The sequence below is a fragment of the Artibeus jamaicensis genome, unplaced genomic scaffold, assembly GCF_021234435.1.
Source record: "Artibeus jamaicensis isolate MK-2021 breed Jamaican fruit bat unplaced genomic scaffold, CSHL_Jam_final scaffold_614, whole genome shotgun sequence".
Lineage (NCBI taxonomy): Eukaryota > Metazoa > Chordata > Mammalia > Chiroptera > Phyllostomidae > Artibeus > Artibeus jamaicensis.
In genome coordinates, this window is record NW_026522050.1 from 3,882,932 (window position 1) to 3,901,509 (window position 18,578).

Consider the following 18,578-nt stretch of genomic DNA (forward strand, 5'->3'; position numbering starts at 1 on the left):
GCTGGCCAGCCTGCCTGCCTGCCCGCCCGCCTGTCCGTATGCCAAGCAGCAGCCTGGTCAGCGTGGGTACAGCAGATGTCCTGGGCCCTTTCTGGAACCGAGTAGCTCTGGGGCTTCCCCCTTGGAGGCACTTCCCCAAGGAGGGCCCTGGCCGTGCGTGAGGGGAGGGGCCTCAGCTTGGCTGGGGCCTGTCCTGCTGGAACCCAGCTGCCAGCCTGGGATTTCCCACGTCAGCTTTCCTGGCTCCGTGGCTGAGACACCCCAGGGGCCGGGCATGGGAAGAACAACTGGACGCCAACCAATCCCCTTTTCTGTTTCTCTGGCTTCACCCAGATGCTTTCCAGGGCCAATTCCATCAATGAGACTTCACTGATCATCCCAGGCAGAAACCCGGAGTCCTGCGATGAGCCGAGGGCTTTGCTTTAAACCCCCGACAGCCCTGCTGAAACCACCCTGCCGTCCCAGGAGAGGAAACTGAGGTTCTGAGAGGAAAGTCCCGCGACCGGATCACACGGCCGTAGAAGGACGAAGCTGGGACGCAAACCAAGTCTCCATCATCACCTACGTCAAGGGAAGCAGCGCTGTGATCTTCATCCAGCCCCCCCCTTTCCTGGCCACCTTCCTTCAAATCGCTTAGCTCAGCAGGCCTGGAGGGGCGCCCCCCTCCCCTTGCACCAGGCACGAGAGTCTGCGTGTGTGCGTGTATGTGTGAGTGCATGCGAGTCCCGCCCCTCTGGGCAGTACCAGGTACTGTGCTGTGAGGACTGGGCCAGGAATCCCAGGCTCGGGACCAGACCTTCGCCTGGCTTGCTGAGTGACCTTGAGACCTTCACCCAGCCTCTGGGGGCCTCAGACTTGCCAGTGGCCACCTGGACACTGGTCAGGGATCTCTCTAAGTTGGCCTTCTGCCCCCTCCTCCGTGCGTCTGGAAACCCTGTGGCTGAGTTGACTTCCTTCTCTCTTCGCTCCCCCAGCTCCCACCTGCCCCTGGCAACCAGTGCAGAACCTGACACCCCGTGGGTGCTTGATACAGCTCACCCTCACCTGAGGGACAAACCTGCGGTTCCAAGTCCCAGGGGATGCCGTCCTGTTGACATTCACTTAACTAGTTTTCTGTGCTGGACAGGCCAGGGTCAGAGTTCAGAGCTGTTAACAGGCCACTTGGAGCCTGTTGGGGAGGGGAGCAGGGGGGGAAAGAGGACCTTCAGAGAAAAGGGCTCTCAGTCTCCGGGTGGATGAAATAAGGGGGATATCCCCTCCTGGCACCTGGAGGGTCCTCATCCTCCCTTAGGATACAGACCAGCCCTAGAAGAGCCGGCAGACCTGGGAGGCACTTCACAGTTTGCAGGAGGCAGTGGGCACAGTGAGGCCCTGGGGGAGGCAGACGACAGGCCCAGGGCCTCCCCAGTATGGTGGACGCTGAGGGGGAATCAGGACCCACTCACCAGTTGGTTGTTGGTGACGGAGAGCTCTGGGAGCATGGGCTCGGAGGGGCAGAGGGCCAGGCCTGAAGGACCAAGCACTAAGTGCAGACAGGCCACGGGGGCTGCGGGTTGCCTGGGGAGGTCAGGGGAAAGGCTCTGGAAAGGTGGAGGCCTGAGGGAGCAGCCTGTGGAATTTGCTGCCGAGAAACAAACCCCAGCGTGCGCCGGGGGGCCTGCTGTTGGCTCCGTCCTCCAGGGACGCTGATCCGAGGAGCTTGGGGCCAGCCGAGCCCACCTGCCCCTGAGCCCCTGCCCTGAGAGGGCAGAGCTGGGCCTCCGGGGGTCCTTCTCAGGGAGGCCCCGCCCCCAGGAAGCAATATTTAGGGGTGGGCTCCGAGCTGCAGTGGGGTTGGGAGGGCAGGGAGGGGACGGTCTCAGGCCGGCAGGATCTTCTGTGGCCCTTCACTGCAAGACAGCCTAGAACGAAGAAGGAGCACAGGCGGCAGGTGGACAATCTAGGTTCAAATCTCCGCTCTGCCTCTTCAAGGCTGTGAGACCTCCGGAAAACACCTGATCCCTCTGGGCCTCAGTTTTCTTCCGTACAAAGTGGGACAACTGCTCTCTGCTTCCAACAGCTCCTTGTGAGAAGTGAGCACAATGTCATATGTAACCTAAGGTTGGCCGGGCACCTTCCCGCTCAGTCCACAGTCACCGGCGTAATTGCTGTTTTGAGATTTCTAACCGTGCTGACACACCATCATTCAAACAGCCAACTGGCAAAGCGCAGAGCTTGGTGAAGCACCGTGCTGGTGAAACCACGGCAGAGCCGGCAGTGCAGACACGACTGGCGGGGGCGCAGCACGGCGCCACGCGGGGACGGCAGTTTGGGCTTCTCCATCCCCTCTCGGGTGCACGTGGACGCACCCACCCAGCCATTCCGCCTGTGGGCGTCTCTCCGCAGGCTGGCCAGCATGCATCTGAGTCACCTGCGTACAAGGCTATTGCAACATTTAATGTGATTATTGAGGACTAGAAATAAGCTACATGTTCTTCAGTACAGGATCAGTTAAAGACTTTGTGCCCTGGCTGGTGCAACTCAGTGGACTGAGTGCTGGACTGCAAAGCCAAGGGCCGCTGGTTCGATTCCCAGCCAGGGCGCATGCCTGGGCGGCAGGCCAGGTGCCCAGTGGGGGACGCGTGAGGAGCCGCCACACACTGATGTTTCTCTCCCTCTCTTTCTCTTTCCCTTCCCCTACTCTAAAAATAAATAAATAAAAAAATCTTTAAAAAAAGAGAATTTGTAACAACTGTACTTGAACAGCAATAAAAAAAATGTTAAAAAAAAAAAGAATTTGTGGTCCCTTCATGCAACGAAGTAATACGCAGCCATGAAGTAAGAATGAGGAACTGTTTTTCAACTGACACAGAACAATAACCAAGACATATTTTTAAGGGAAGGAAGCCAGGTGCAGAGCAGGATGGGATGCATTTTAAAAGGATAATGAATGAGAACATGAGTGGAGGTGGCGGTTCGTACACGGAGCATCTCTGGAAGAACGCGAGAGGACGGCCAGCCAAGCCCCGCCCCTGGAGAGGGGCCTGGGCGGCCAGGGCGGCTCGGAGGCGTGGCTTCCACCGAGTGTCCTTTCCGAGTGTTGAATTTTGAGTCATGGGAATGCATTGCCCATTCGAAATACAGATGTAAATTATTTTAAAATGTATTTTTGTAAATTATTTTAAAATATCCATTTAAAAAAAGATTTTGTTATTTATTTTTAGAGAGGGGGAAGGGAGGGAGAGAGGGAGGGAAGCCACAATCGGCTGCCTCTTGTACACACCCCACGGGCGCCCCAAACCTACAGCCCAGGCCTGTGCCCTGACCAGGACCCGAACCAGCGACCTTTCGCTTTGCAGAACGATGCCCAACCAGCTGAGCCACACCAGGCAGGGCTGTTATTTTGTTTGTTTATTAGACCCTCCTGGATGAGATTGAACTTCAGAAGTGCTTTGGCTTCGTGTTCCCAGGGGTGAGAATGGCAATTAGGGAACCTCAGAAGCTGGGCAGTGAGGGGGGACCCCCAGGAGCTGGTTGGGTCAGGCCTGGGACCCTGAGCCCACCCCAAAGGCCGGAAACGGTTGGGACTGAGGCTGCACAGACACCTGCGCCACCATGGTCCCCAGGGTGGTGTGAAGTCCTTGAGGCAGGTCTGTTCTTGCCACATTCTGCCCATATCCAGCTGATTCTGGCTCAGAGCCGTCACACTGACAGGGAGCAGGCAGTGGGGGTGGTGTGGATGGGTGCAGAGGGACCCAGGCTTGAGGTCACCACTGCCCCTTGTGTGAGAAAGGATTAAACGTGCTATGCCACTCCCTGCCCTGCGAACTCTGGCCCTTCAGCACCCATGGCGTTCACAATGCCACCAGGGAAGGTTCTCCCCACTCACTGAGTCCCTGCTGCGTCCCCGCTCCAGGTGCTGCTTTGCCTTGTGATAGGACAGGCTGGAGTAGCCAGGACCTCTGTCTCACTTGCCCACACTCCCGAGGGGTGAGCCACGCTGGCGCCTGTCCCCTGGGCGGGTCCTGTCTCCAGCCTCCCTCGCCAGACCCCACGCCCACTCCCAGGATCAGCCCTGGTGCGGGAGCAGCCGGGCCCCTGGGCACGGCAGCGTCACAGGCACCCGTGCGGGGCGGGCAGCAAGAGCTCCGCTGCCAGGAGACCGTCTCCCTGGATTCTCTTTGAGGCGGCAGAGATGTGGGTTGGGGAGGGTGCCGCCCACCCCCTCCCAGAGAGGGAGTTGCTTGGTGCTGGGTTTCCAGAGACGAGGGCAGGGCCCTTGGCTAGGACCGGTCACCTGGGCTGCCTGGTGTACAGAAACCCCTTCCCGGCCCTGTTGTCAGTGGGGGGGCAGAGCTGAGAACCAGTGAGTTTAGGCGGCTCCCCAGGGAGAGAGGTGGCGGCTCTTCCTGTGTTGCCAGCACCAGAGGGTCTTTGCAGGACTTCACGAGTGGAGTAGGGGTCTCCCCACACCTGTCACGAAAGGTGTGACAGACCTACTGTGTGCCAGGACCTTCACATACACCATCCGTGAACCTCATAAGAACCTCGAATAAATATTCCAATTTTGCAGAAACAGGCTTCAGACAGCTGGTGACTTGCCCTGAAGTCACATACCTGCCCCCAAAGTCCCTGGCCTCTTTTCTGTCGCCCACTCCCACCTCTCCGTGCCACAGGTGCTGGTACATCCTGACTGAGCTCACGAGCCAGGTGGCATTGGCACCAGGCAGAACCTGCAGGAGCGAGCACTCCAGAAAGCCAGCACGGCCCGAGCAAGAGCTAGAGCCGGGGTCGCTCCGCCAGGGGACAGGACGTGTGAGATTTGAGTCTTGGCAATGTGGGGGAGGGGCATGGGGCGTGGAGGGGCAGAAAGACTGGTCAGGAGGGACGGGGCCCCAATGCCAGGACAGAAGCCTACCCAGGGAGTCCTGGGGCACCTCGGGAGGTTTCTGACTAGGGGACAAGTATGATGAGAAGCGTCTTTCCAGAAGGTGACCCCCAGAGGAGATGAGCACTGGGCCACCTGCTAAGGCAGAGAGGCCCTGGGGCAGGGGCAGGGGACAAGCAGAATAGGAATAAGGATGCTTAGCCTGAAGCTCAGTTGCCTGCTTACCAGCTGTCTGATCTTGGGCCAGTTACTCGGCCCCTCTGGGCTTGCGTCATCTATAAATGGGAAAGATGCACCTCTCAGGGCCCTTGTGAAACGGAGGGAATTAAGACTTGTCTGGTGCTTAGAGCAGTGCCTGTGAGAACATGCTAAGCACTAAGTCTCAGCTCTCTGTTGTTGCCAGTCCTGTCACCCTGGAAGCCAGCCCTAAGCTACGTGGCATGCCGGTTCTGCATTCCTGTTCTCGGAGGGGAAGCAGATAGGAAGGCAGGAAGCCCAGGGAGAAAGGAGGAGCGGCCCTCACACAGACCCAGAGGGTGGCCCCCACTGTTTCCAGACCCCCGGGAGGTGACCAGACAGGCGAGGACTGGCCCTGGTGGCTGGGTCCCTGCCACACCCTGTCCTTGCCTCAGCTCCAGGTGGACAGGGGCACTTCACTCCAGTTTCCCTGTGCCCACTCATCAAGGTTCCAAGTCAGGCTCCAGGGCCCCACCTGCTAAGCCCGAGCACCCGGTGATGTCTGGGCAGCGGGCTGGCGGGGCACACCCAGGAGGCTCTAATGAGGCATGTAAAGGCCACAGAGGCTGCCTTGGAGTCTCAGTCTGTGGGAGGGCAGCCGTGGCAGCCGCGTGCGATCAGCCCTTTGCTGGTGGTTGCTTGGGTGAGCAAGTAGGCTCCGAGTCATTCGGCTGTAATAACTCTAATCTGCTCATTACCACTCTCGGGCTGACGGGTGACTCAGGCCGGAGGTGCCAAGGGTTCCACCCTCCCCCCACCTCACTCACATCTGTGCAACAGCTGGGCTCCGGGACAGCCAGTTCTCGGCAGGCTCGGCACCATCTGCTTCCCCTGGGGAGGGTGCACCCAGAGGGGTTGGGCCCCCTGGAAGGGCAGGGTGGAGCTAAGGTACATCTAGCCTGGTGTTAGGGTGCTTTGAGCTTCGCTCTGCTCCCTACAAGTGCATCCGGGGTCCAGGTGAGGACTCAGGATGCCTGGGGCCTCTGCCTGGCCCCTGATGGACATTAAACGATTTGTTTTCCTGACACTTGAGCCTCGGTGTCCCCATCTGCATGATGGAGTGGCTGTCGGGCCCTCTCCCTGCTTCCCTGGTTGGCCAGCCCTGCTGCAGAACAGCGTTTTTCCAGCATGACCCAGGGGCTCCTGTGTGTATCAGGGTCCATTCGAGGACAACTGAACTGCTGACCTCTTTGGGGTGTGGATGGGGTGCAATGAAGAGGCATGAGGGGCAGAGGCACTGCCTCCCGGCACCTTTTAGCTCCACCCAACCCGAGGCTGCCCACAGATATGGGGGGCCTCCTCCCCTCTCTCCTACCCCTGCTGGATCAGGGGACTTTTTCTCCACGGCCACTTCTTCCTAGAACTGGGAGGAGCCCTCGGGATCCTTGGTAACAACAGCAGCAACTCAGACGTACAGAGCACCTGCCAAGCACCCTTTGAAAGCTTTATGCCAGATGGTCTCCCAGGTACATGGTTCTCCTACTCAGTCCAAAGATGAGGGGCCCAAGGTACAAGGTGTTACATAAAGTCGCCTGGATAGCAAGTGGTAGCGCTGAGGCCACACCACTCTGGAGCCGTCTTGCAGAGCCACGGAGCCCCACGTGGCCCCAGAGCAGGCTCTGGGATTGGGGGCTCCCCTTCTAAACAAGGAATTTGGGGGGCTGGGAGACCGGGCTGGCTTATTGGGCTTTATACCCACCTGGAGTGGAGTGGGCGCTCAGCAACTGCTTGGCGCATGAAGGGATCGCTAGGCAAACCGCTTAAAGCAGGCTGCTCTGGCCGAAGGGTGGGGGGAGTCCCTTTGGGAAACTGCTAATGTGCTTCTCTCCCTGCCTCTCATTTCAGAGAATAAAACTGAAGTCGAGAGAGGTAAGGGACCAATAGGGGTTACCCAGCAAGCTGGTGACAGAGTCAAGACTAGAATCCATGTGGCAGGACTTCCCCAGGGGAAATATGAGGAGATGTCAGCAGGACCAGTGGCCCTCCCTGCTCCGAGAGGGGGACGGCCACACCCTGCTGGCCCCTTCCTCAGGCTGAGCCAGAAGCAGAGAAAGAGGACTGGACACCCAGGCTGGGCCTCGCTCTCCGAGCCCCTCCGTTAATGGGTGTGTGGTGTGTCGGGCTCAATGACTCCCTGCAGGGACAGCCCCTGTGTGTGCAGTTCAGGGCCACCTCTCTCCCCACTGTTGACACACCTGACTCCCTTATTCCATCAGCAAACACTGGGCCTGGAGACACAGTCTAATTGGCTGGCAGTGCCTGCTCCCATCTCCCCTCCTTGCCTAAACAGACAGTCCTGTTTGTCCTGTCTGCCAGCCACCATGACCTCACTGTCACTCAGATCCCTGCCTTGTTGACGACTCAACCCCCTCTCGCTCCCACAGAATCTCTGTCAGCTAGAGAGGCCCAGGGGAAACTTGCAGGACCACCGCTCACCATCTACCCAAGCAATGCCATCTTCGCTTTCACAGATGAAATGTCCCTGAGAGGACAGGAAGTGGCCCCGGCACAGCGCAGGAGGGCGGGGCCGGTGTCCCAGCACACGCTGCTGCTCAAGCAGGTCCTCCGTGTCTCTGCAGGTGCTGCTCCTCTTGCCAGGAAGGTCCCTCCCCAGTGAAGCCTCAGCCTGCCGGGGGAGCGACAATGACGTCATCTGCACCCCACACCCCCCAGGGTTATCTCCGTGAAAGCCTGTAATACCCACCACCTTCTTCACCACCCTGCGAGCTCCTGAAGGTCAAGATCTGGGCTGATTCATCTCTGGGCTCCAGCTCCCAGCCCTGATACACGGTCTGCCAGAGCAGATCTCCATCCTGGCCCCGCCTGGCCCAGCCTTGGCCCCTCAAATCCCCACGCCAGCTCCCCTAGTCCAGGGCTACTCTGAGGGGCCTTCTCCAACACGCATTGTCCCAGGATCCCAGGGGGCCTTGCCGACCGCGGCTTCCCTTGCTTCCCTGTGCCGGGGCCCAGCCTGGGCCCAGCCCTCTCCCGTTGCGGTGGGTGAGTCAGGGGCAGACTGTAAACAACTCGTGGAGCACTGGCTGTACCACCGAGGCTTGGCTTTCGTCCTAGCCGTGCCGGGGGATCTAAAAGAAGACACGGATGGCTCCCACGCACCCACTATGGAAAGGAGAAGGTGGACTCAAAACAGGGCTCCAGATTTGCATATTGACACGTGCGCGGGGGTCTGCAGAGCAGCCCCTCGCAGGAGGGGCCCACACAGGACCTGGGGGACTGGGGGGGGGTGGCGGGCGTGTTCATAAGTAAGGGACCTGCAGAGGTCAGGGAGTTTGGAAGCCACCAAAATGTACTGAGCACCTACTATGTGATAGGCACTGCTGCGGAGCCGAGATGTCATGGTGAGCAAAATGAAGGCCCCACGCTGCTGTGGAGGACAGGAAAGGCAGAGCAGGGCGAGGGAAGGCGTGGGGCATTGCCTCATTCATCACCTGCAAGCTAGTGTAGAAGGATGGGGTTTCAACAAACGGGAAACTGAGCCCAGGAGGGCTGAGGACTGGCCTGAGATCACATAGGGAGACAGGGCAGAGGCAAGTCCCAAGGCCTTGTGTGTGGGCTCAGAGGTGAGGCTGACCCCAGTGTGGCCCACGAGGGGCTTCATTGCCCCAGTGGTGGGCTGGGTGAGGGCAGGGTCCCTCTCCTCTGCCCCTTGGGGGAGGGGGCCAGTGAGTAAAACCAGGCTCTGAAATCCCCTCACGGCAGGTCTCTGTGATCAGCCTCCTCTGTCTTCCCCTCTGTAAGTGGGCAGCTCTATCTCCATGCTGAATGGCTTCTTCAGGACCAGAAAGGATGCTTCTTTACTCCCCAGGAACAGCCAGCCGGGGGTGGGGGGCGGGCACCAGGGCGGTTGGCATCTGAAAACTCTCCCACCCGCCTAGAGCCCAGGTGCAAGCTCTAGGAGCGCGGTGTGACCGCAGCAGGGTCAGACCGCGGGCCCTGACCTTTCGGAGGCTGCTGCTCTGCTAAGTGAACATCAGACACAGATTACTTAGCCGCTGAAATCTGTGGCTGCCTCCTACATGCTGCTTGATAAGCTTTTATTGTCATCTCCCTCTCGTGCTGCATCTCCGAGCCCTGGGGCAGCTTGTTTGGCCGGAACCAGGAGGCTGCCAGGTTGGGGGGCATGGGGCAGGGCAGTGCCAGGCCCTGGCTGGGAGCCCCTGTCCAGCTGTGTTACCTGGAGCATGATGTCTGCCCTTTCTGGTCTCTCCTGGAAATGGCAATCATGTGATCCGACTTCCCTGTCCAACAGCCCCTTCTCAAGTCCACTCACAGGTTAGGTCTCAGACTAGGGACAAAGCAACCTCCTCTTGGGTTGCTGAGCCAGTGCGGTTCTCCCCACGCCCAAGCACCTGGCCTAAACTATTAGTCACCCCAGGCCTTTATGCTCCTTGCCAGAGCTCCTGAGGATCCTTCTCCAACGCTGCTATGCCTTCCTTCTCTGAGCTCCCATCGCCGCACCTCATCCCGGCTCGCTCTGGACGGTGTGGTGGGCCACTGTGCGTGCGGGTGCTCCATGAAACACGGCTGAGTCTCCTTAACTGTCGGACCCCTTGCACAGGCCTGGACCACAGCTGACCTCTACAGATGTCCATTCAGTCATTCAACAAGTAACTCTTGAGGCAAACTGTGTACCCCACTCCACGCTGGGTAATGGGATATAGATATTAGAGGCTAATAAGGCACCTCCTTACCCTCAAAGAGCTCCCCTTCTGATGGGGAGAAGTACCACTATAGAGCAGGTGATGGTATCCTGATGGGGTAGGGGGAGGCCCAGGGAGCAGGGGGAGCACACGTCAGGGTTACCTGACTCTGGAAAAACCAGGGAAGGCTTCCTGGAGGAGGCGACATCTAAACTACAACTTGATCAGTAGGAGTTATTCAGGTGGAGGAGAGCATTCCAGGGAGAGGGAACAGCCCAGATACAGGTCTGGAGTATAGCAGAGGCACAGTGTATTCAGGAGGTGGTTTGGTCTCTTTGCTCTTCCCTATTGCCTGGCTCTTCCCACTCCTTGAATAAAAAAAGAGATTATTCCCTCCTATTGAGTCAGCTTCCCAAACCCCTCTCACTGCTTGAAAAGCCCAGCGAACTCACAGGAGACTGGCCACTTGTCCCATGCCCCCTGATCTGCTAGTCACTTCTCCACGGAGCCTCAGTTGCCTCATCTGTTAAATGGGATGGGGCACGCCAGCCCACGTGGTTAATATTATGAGAGCCCTGGAGGAGAGGAAAGCAGGCCCAGGCCCCCCTGCCCCCGCCCAGCCAGGGGGTGCAGCCTTGACTGGGGTTGGGTCTGTAGGGGTGGGTTGCGGGGGACCCCAGATGCCAGTGCCCACCAGTCTGAGCCCAGGCCCCTGTCTCCCAACTCAGGAGTGTCTCTTCCGGAGCCCCCTTCCCTCCCAGCCATTTTGGATGGAGATTAAAAAAAGAAAGAAAGGAACGATCCTCCCACAATCTGGCAGGCGTGCCCACAATGAGATTCTTTCTGCTGAACGTCGTCTCTGTGGAGTTCCCTCTCCCTACCTGTCATGATCTTCTGGCTGCCTGCCCCATCTTCCCACCCCCTGACTTACCCCTACCCCTGGACTAGTGGGGGAGGGGGTGGTGAAGACACCCCTCGCCCTGGTGCCCCAGGTGTGAGAGCAAGGGGGAACGGAGGGGTGAAGGGGAGCCCTAGGACCAGCTTGAGACCAGTCACTTTTTCCTTCCTGGTTTTTAGGGAGAGGGTGTGGGTAGGTGGGGGCCAAAGAGGGTGGGTCAGCAGACATGCTGAGCCTGGCTTAATTCTCAGAAAGTGCAGGGCCCCAGGAAGGACACAGGCTTATGGAAGCAGATCGGCAGAGTCAGGTGGGACCTCAGAAATGGTCTCATCCAATTGGCATGAAAACCGAGAGGGGCCTGGGCTTCTTCCCTAAGGCCACACAGCAAGTTAAAGGAGGCAGAGTGAGGACTACGTCTGGGGCCTTCTGAGTCCAGTCCCAGGGCTGGGGCCAGCGGTGGGGCTGGAAGGCAGGACAACCGTGAGGACTATGGCAAAGCCAGGCCAGGCCCCCACAGGGTCACGGTCCAAGCCTGACCATGCTGCTGCTCCTCCCACACGCTGCGAAGGTTTGTCCCGGGGCCGGCTGGGCTCCTGTCCCACCCATGGGGGCGCAGTGGTAGGAGAAGAGGAATTCCTGCCTGGATCTTCCAGGAAGCCAGGCTTGCAGGCCTTTTGACATCCCAGGATCGCAGAAATGCTGGCGGGAACCTTTTAGAACACCTCTGGGTGACAGAATGGAGGCCCATGGAGGGGAAGCCTGTCCCAAAGCCCAGAGCCCAGTGCGAGGACAATGTGTGTCTTCCGACAGCCAGGCCAGTCTCTTCCTGGGGTACCAGGGGTCAAGGGGCCAGGCTGTGGATGGAGTCCAACGCGCCTGGGCTCCAGTTCCGTCTCTGCTGTTCGCTGGCTATGGGGCCTCGCTTCACTCCTGAGGCTCTCTGAGCCTCAGTTTCTCCATCTGTAAAGTGGGGATAGCGATACTGACCACAAATGGTCTTACAAGAATTTAATGCAATAACACGAGCTCCACAGGGTTAGACTTGGCCTCGTTCACCACCAGAGGCCTCACGCCCAGAATGCTCCTTGCCTCACCGCAGGTGCTCGGTAAAGGGGGCAGTTACCATCACCACTCCGCCATGATGCTCCTGGCTTGACATCACTAGTGGACAAAGAAAGGGGTATCTTCTTTGATTCCGTGGTCCCCTGAAGGGAAGTGGAGAGGTCTGGCTGTTGCAGAGGGAGGCAGCCACTGTCCTGGAAAGAATGGCTGTGCGTCATTAGGCCAATCCCACGTTGGTTCTGTTCGGCCTCTTCCCACAGTACGGGGAGGGCATTGCTAAGTGATGACCCAAGTCCCCCAGCTCCAGGAACTGCTCCTGGACCCTATGCCTGCAGACGCTGACCCTTTCCCTCCGGGGTACCCAGCGTGGGCAGTCGGGGGCAAGGCTGGATCTGAGGGGTGGGAATGGGCAGCAGCCCGCCTCTGCGAAGCTGCTGGGAGGCCGGGCTCTGTCAGGCTGCCTGCTTGCAGGACACATGAGTAATCAGGGCAGCCTGGCGTCAGCGCCAGCCTCCACCAGGCCTGAGAACAAAGCTGATGGCTGGGTCATTAAGCAGGTGAGCCTACTGAGCACTTCATTGGCCCCCGCCTGCACTCTGGTCTTACCACTACCTGGCATTTAGCAGCCGCCTCCCCACCCCTCCCAGCAGGCATCTGGGAATGGTAAGGAACATTGTGCATCTCATAACAGACCACGAAGCCCATTCTGGCCATTAGCTCCCGCTCCTTGCAGGCCCCTTGTGAGGGAGGCTTTATTGCCACCTCCAGGCTGCAGGGGGATGGGGGGACGAGTGAAGTTCCTGGAGCAAGATCCCCAGCCAGGCGTGGACAAGCGGGGTCCCCTTGCCAGGCTGTGAGCCCCTCCTGGGGTGCCAGCTCCCATCCCACAGTCTTTCCATGGTATGTTGCCAGCCCGCTGGAGCGGGGCAAGGCTACGTTTGCCCTCACGAACCCTCCTATCCCCCCGGCACACACAGACGCACACAGGACACCCCCTCGGCATAGCCCCCTGCACCACAGCCTCCTGACCGGCTAGCCGGTGGGCTATTTTCTAGGAGGTACCAAAGGCCCAGATCTAGAAGTCTGCCAAGTCCAGAAAGCTCTGGGCTCTGCAGAGAGAAAGCAACGTCCTGCTCTGACCGTTGGAGGAAATGGCCTCCAGGGGCCAAGGCAGGGAACAGGAAGCCCGGCCCGGGGGGAAGTTTCCAGGGTGGAGCCTGGGGAGGAGGTGCCAAGCCCTGCCCTTCTGTCCTTGCCTGCCCTGGTGGGCTCTGCTGAGGGGGTGACCAGTGGCCCTGGCTGTGGGCCCAGTTGGGGACCGCCCTGGGCTGCACTGGAGGGTCTGTCCCGAGCTCACCGTGGCCCGCCTATGGGAGAGCTGTGTCAGGGCTCCAGCTCACATGGTGGGGACAGAGCACTGTGGGGGCACGGTGGCCTTCCTCAGCAGCGGTGGGGCACACAGATCTGACGCCAGCCCTCTTCTCTCCACTCCTCGGGATGCGGGGGCCCAGAGCGAGTCCCTCCCGTCACTCATGCCATCTCTCTTCATTTACCAAGACCTCCTCCTCCGGGCCAGGCGACAGGTACAAAACAGCACAACGCAGAGTGCTTTTATCCTACCATTGCTCCTGTTTCAAAACTGAGGAAGCTGAGGCACCGGGACATTAACAAGGAGACTTGCCCAAGGTTACACAGCAAGGCAGTCTCGGAGGATAGTTCGCACGCCAGCTGCCTGGCTGCATGGCCCTTGTTGGCGACTACAATGCCAAGAAAGGAAGGAGACCCTCTCCTCAAGGAGCGGGGGGTGGGTTGGGGGGACCCTGGGGACCCAGAGGTGGGAAGCTGACCGGGGCAGAGGCTCCCAGGACTGTTTCTCCCCAGGCTGCCTCAAACCCGGTCCAGGCCTCCCCACCCTCCCTCTCTGCCATTGACCTTGTCGCCCACTCCCCAGGACAGTCCAGTCTCAGATCCGCAGGGGCACAGCAGCCCCCTCGGGCATCTGCACCGGCAAGCTCTTCCTCCCTAGTCCCCTCAGACGACCGAACATGTCACCCACACTCCCACCCCCACTCGGCATCGGGGCCCGCTGCTGCGTTCAAGGATGTGGATCCAGCAGGGCCCCACGCTCTCCCCCTCCCGCGTCATCTGCCCCACCCTCCCCACCCGTCGTCCCATCAGTGAACAGACCCCAGTCCTTCCTCCCATCTAACCCCGGCCTGCTGGGTCCCACACTTCCTGCCAGCCGGCCCCACCTCCCGGGATTTGTCCGCCACTCCATCCACTCTTCTCTTCCTGTTCCTCTCAAACCCACCCCCAATCTGGCTTTCACTCCCACCGCCCCACCAAAAGTGCTCCGGGCAACCTATCCAACAGGCTCTGCTTCGTAGCTGGCCCCAATGCTCAGTTCCCAGTCCTGCTGCCATGCGTCCTCCGCGCGGCCGTTGGCACAGCCGGGCACTCCCGTCCCCTGACACACTCTTTCCGCTTGGCTTCCCGGCCCCTCCTCTGCGCTCAGGTGGTGCTCTCCAACCTCTCCGGCCACTCCTTCTCGGTTTCCTCTCTCCTCCCAGCCTCTCACGGTGGGGTGCCCCCCAAACCCAGTCGCCCAACCTGGCCTCTGTCTGTGCTCACTGCCCTGGCGTTCTCACCTGGTCTCGCCCCTTCAAGCGCCAGACCCATTCCTCCAGCCTGGAGCTCAGGTGCCTAACTGTCTCCTCCTCACCTTCCCCGGAGCAGACTGCGTGAACCTGAGCTCCTGCCCTCCCGTGTGCCGCTCACGCTAACATTCTCCATGAGAGCACCATCTCTCCCAAGGGGGTGAAGATTGGTTCTTGGGGGGGTGGGGTGGCAAAAATTCTTAGCTATTGCAATGGTTTGTAATTCTCCAAAAAGCCTAAGTACGTAAACATATACACATTGTAACCGTGGTATTCAAATTTCTTGGGGGCAGGTGATTGAAGACAAAAATGATAGAGAGTGTCCTTGAGGGTGAGCAAGAACGAAACAAGACTGAGAAAGAAGTGTTGCCTCTGCACAAACTTCCCGTCTGGTCCCTGGAGACCCTGTCCTTCCATCACTCGGGCGGAAAGCTCAGAGGTGACGTCTCCTCCCCTCTTTTCCTCACAGCCCACTTCCAAGGCATCAGGAAACCCTCCTGGTTCTGCCTTCAAAACAGATGCAAACTCCAAGCCCTTCCCGCCACCCCCACCGTACCCACCCCAGTCTCGGCCACCTCCTTTCTTGCCTGGATTACGGCAACAGCCTCCTTCCTAACTGTCCCCACTCCCTCACACAGCCAGAGTGATCCTCCCCTTCACAGAGCACTCCAGAGGCCTCTCCTCTCCCAGACTTCTTACAGTGACCGCCCCTCGCCTCCCCCTCGGGCCAGCTCCAGACTTCCTCTGCTATTCCTCTCCCCCTCACTCACTGTGCTCCAGCCCCACAAGCCTCCTTGCTGTTCTCCATGCCGTCCAGCCTCAGCCTCACCTCAGGGCCAAGGCTCTGGCTTTCCCTGTCCCCAATGCGGTTACCCAGATAGCCACAGGGCTAGATCCCTCCCTCAAGTCTCTGTTCGGGTGCCACCTGTCAGGAAGGCCAACCTTGAGCACCCTGTTCTAATGTGGCTCTCCACCCCAGCATCCCAGAAAGCCGTTGCTTCTCCCTACCCTTTAGTTTCCCACACTTGCCACACACACCGGGACATTGACTTATTTGGCTTTTTGCTGATTGCCTCTCCCCCCTCCCAGCTCCCAGAGGGCAGAATCTCTGTTTTGGTCACTGCTGAACACCCACTATGAGATGAGTGTCTGGCACATGGTAGGTGTGTCTGACGCTCCCTGGGCACCCATGCCAGGCTCCTGCTAATCTCCCCTGTGTCTCGCTCACTGTGCCCTCTCTGATATGTGCACCCCATCTCCGCCACCGTCCTTCAGCCAGTTCTTTTCACCCTAAGAACCCTTTGAAAGATGGCTTTGCCTCCCTGGTTAGGTCAGGAAGGGCCCTGCCTGTCAGACAGGAAGTGACCTTCTGCCCCAACAAAGGGGGCCCATGGAAGGGCTTTGAGCTGAAAAGCAACATGGTCATACTTGTGCTCTGATGCCCATAGAACAGTGGAGGGAAGGGGAGCCACCTGGAGCCGGAGGAAGGGACACGGGGAGAAAGCCAGAGAGACATGAGAGGACCCCAGTGGATCCAGGCCAGGACGGTGGATGTGGGCACAGGGTTGGGCAGGACTGGAGAGAGAGCCGGGATGGTGGGGAAGGCCAGGCCTTGTCACCAATTCAATGTGCAGGTAAGGAAAAGAGGTAGGTGGGGACAAGGCCACGATGTGTCTGATTCACAGGGTCAAGGGTGGCACACTAGCCCGGCCCAGGGCACAGTGGGGAACACATGTCCAGGGGAAGGAAGAGGCTTATGGCAGAAGTTTCTCTCTCCCCTGCTACAGCCTCCATCCCCTCTCACGGGGAGCACCTTGTACCCCCCAACACTTCTCTGGCCATAACGGGGGAAGCCCATGGTGATTTGGAGAAGGATGGGGCTTCCTCGGGGGAACCCAGACCTTGGATCTGGGATGGAAGGGAGGGGCCCACACAGGGGGCTTTTTCAGAATCCAGGCCTCAGGTCTGTGACCCACAATTTCTTCTCCCATCCAGTTCATTTCAGCAAGTGTTAAGGAGGCTCCCACGTGGTGTAAGGACCAGGCATGGGAAGTTTCTGGCTTTTTCCAGGGCCAAAGTCGTTGTTCTGCCTTCCATGGTGTCAGAGCACTGTGTCCATACCTGCATTTGCACATGTTTCTATACATCCACCGTCCTGGAGGGCAGGGCTGGGCCTCACTCAAGCTTCATTCCCCACAATGCCTAGGCCAGGGTCTGGCATCCAGGAACCTAGAGAACTGCTTATCCAGGGCAGACATGCCCCCTAAATGTGCCCTGGGCACCCGCTATTAGTGCACTTGCCCCACTGTGTGCTAGTTACCGAGAGGAGGAGCCCAGACTTGGGATCCGGTACAGGCAGTAACTAGCACACAGTAGTAGGTCTGCTGACTGGATCAGTTAAAAAATAGCCCTGGCTGGTGTGGCTCAGTGGATTGAGCGCCGGCCTGCAAACCAAAGGTTTGCCAGTTTGGTTTCCAGTCAGGGCACATGCCTGAGCCAAGGGCCAGGTCCCCAGTGGGGGGTACATGAGAGGCAACCACATACTGATATTTCTCTCTTTCTCTTTCCCTTCCCCTCTCTCTGAGAATAAAAAATATTTTTTAAAGATTTTATTTATTTATCTTTAGAGGGGAAGGGAAGGAGAGAAGGAGAGAAATATCAGTGTATGGTTGCCTCCTGTGTGTCCCCTGCTGGGAACTGGCCTGCAACCCAGGCATGTGCCCTGACTGGGAATGGAACCGCGATTCTGTGGTTCGCAGGCCCACGCTCAATCCACGGAGCTACACCAGCCAGGAAAAAAAATTTTTTTTAAGTGAAGGAAGGACGATGAGAATGGATAGTCACAGGCGATCCTGGACTGTAAAGAGCTCCTGACCCACTGCCTGGGTGGGGGTGGCGGGCAGAGAGCAGGACTGGAGAGGCGTGCAGATGCAGGGCTGAAGGAGCCCCGTGGGACTGCAGAGGAGGGCTGCTCAGACTCACCCGGGAGAATCAGGGGCAGCTGCCTGGAGGACGTGGCATTTGAGACGGGGTACGGAAGGTGGAAAGACGTGGAAGAAAGTCAGGAACAGTTTTTAGCTGAAGGTGGCACACTGGGCAAGACAAGGAGGGCAGAGACCCTCTACTGGGGAGGACGCCGTGGCAGGCAGTTTCCTACATCGGAGTCCACAGGCGGCGGGGAGCCACCGAAGGCCAAGGGGCACGTTGCGGGGAGTAGCATGATCAGAATACCAGCAATTCGCAGTGAACGAAGGCACTGGACCGGAATGGAGGAAGCAGGCAATTGGTCAGGACCAGCTGCTGAGGCGGAGGGTGAGAAGGCTGTGGGTGTCTGACTCAGGAGGCAGCTGCCAAGTCTGTGATGAGGGTGTGTGAGGCTCCATCGAGGACGGGTCTGAGGGATCTGGAAACCGATTCGACGCGGTGGGGAGGGCAGTGGGAGGCTTTGGGGAGCTGATCTGGAGCTTGCAAGAGTGATGGGCCCTCTCCCAGGGAGGGGCTGCTTCCCAAGGAAGGTAATGAGTTCCCTCCATCTGGGTGGGGACGCTTGATGAAGAAGGCAGATGCCAGCTTGGGAGGGAGGTCAGGGCCCCGGAGACGGAGTCAGGAGTTGGGCTGAAGCAAGAGCTAAGGCAGTGGGAGTGGATGAGCTCATGCAGGAGAGAGTGTGGGGTGAGAGAGAAGATAACAGCTAAGGACAGAGCCCTGGGGCATGCCCACAGCTGTGCAGGGGTAGGAGCAGGAAGAGGGGAGATCCAGGAGGAAAGGGAGTGGTCCCCTATCTGCTCCCTCTGTCCCAGTGCTGCCTCACCTCTGCTACCCCCTCACCTTTCGTGAGCTGAAGAGCCAGCCCTGGTGCCTGCCCAACTTCAGGAAAGTTCTAAGTTGAAAGGCAGCAAAGCCCCGTGGTTGAGTGCTAGGGCTCCAGACCTGGTCAGAGCTGGGTGGGACTCCCAGGTGCCCCCCTCCCTCATTGCTCTGACTGTGTGACCTCAGGTAAGCCATACGCCCTCTGATCCTCAGCCTCCTCACCTTCCCCAGGGGATCACAACTGGACTTCTTCATCAGGTTGCTGTGACTATTAAGTGGGATAATGTGTGTTATGCACTTGGCACTTGGGCCTGGCAAAGCCCTTGGAGCTCAATAAATAGTGGCTGCTACTATTATGATTATTACAGGGCCGGGACTGAATTCTG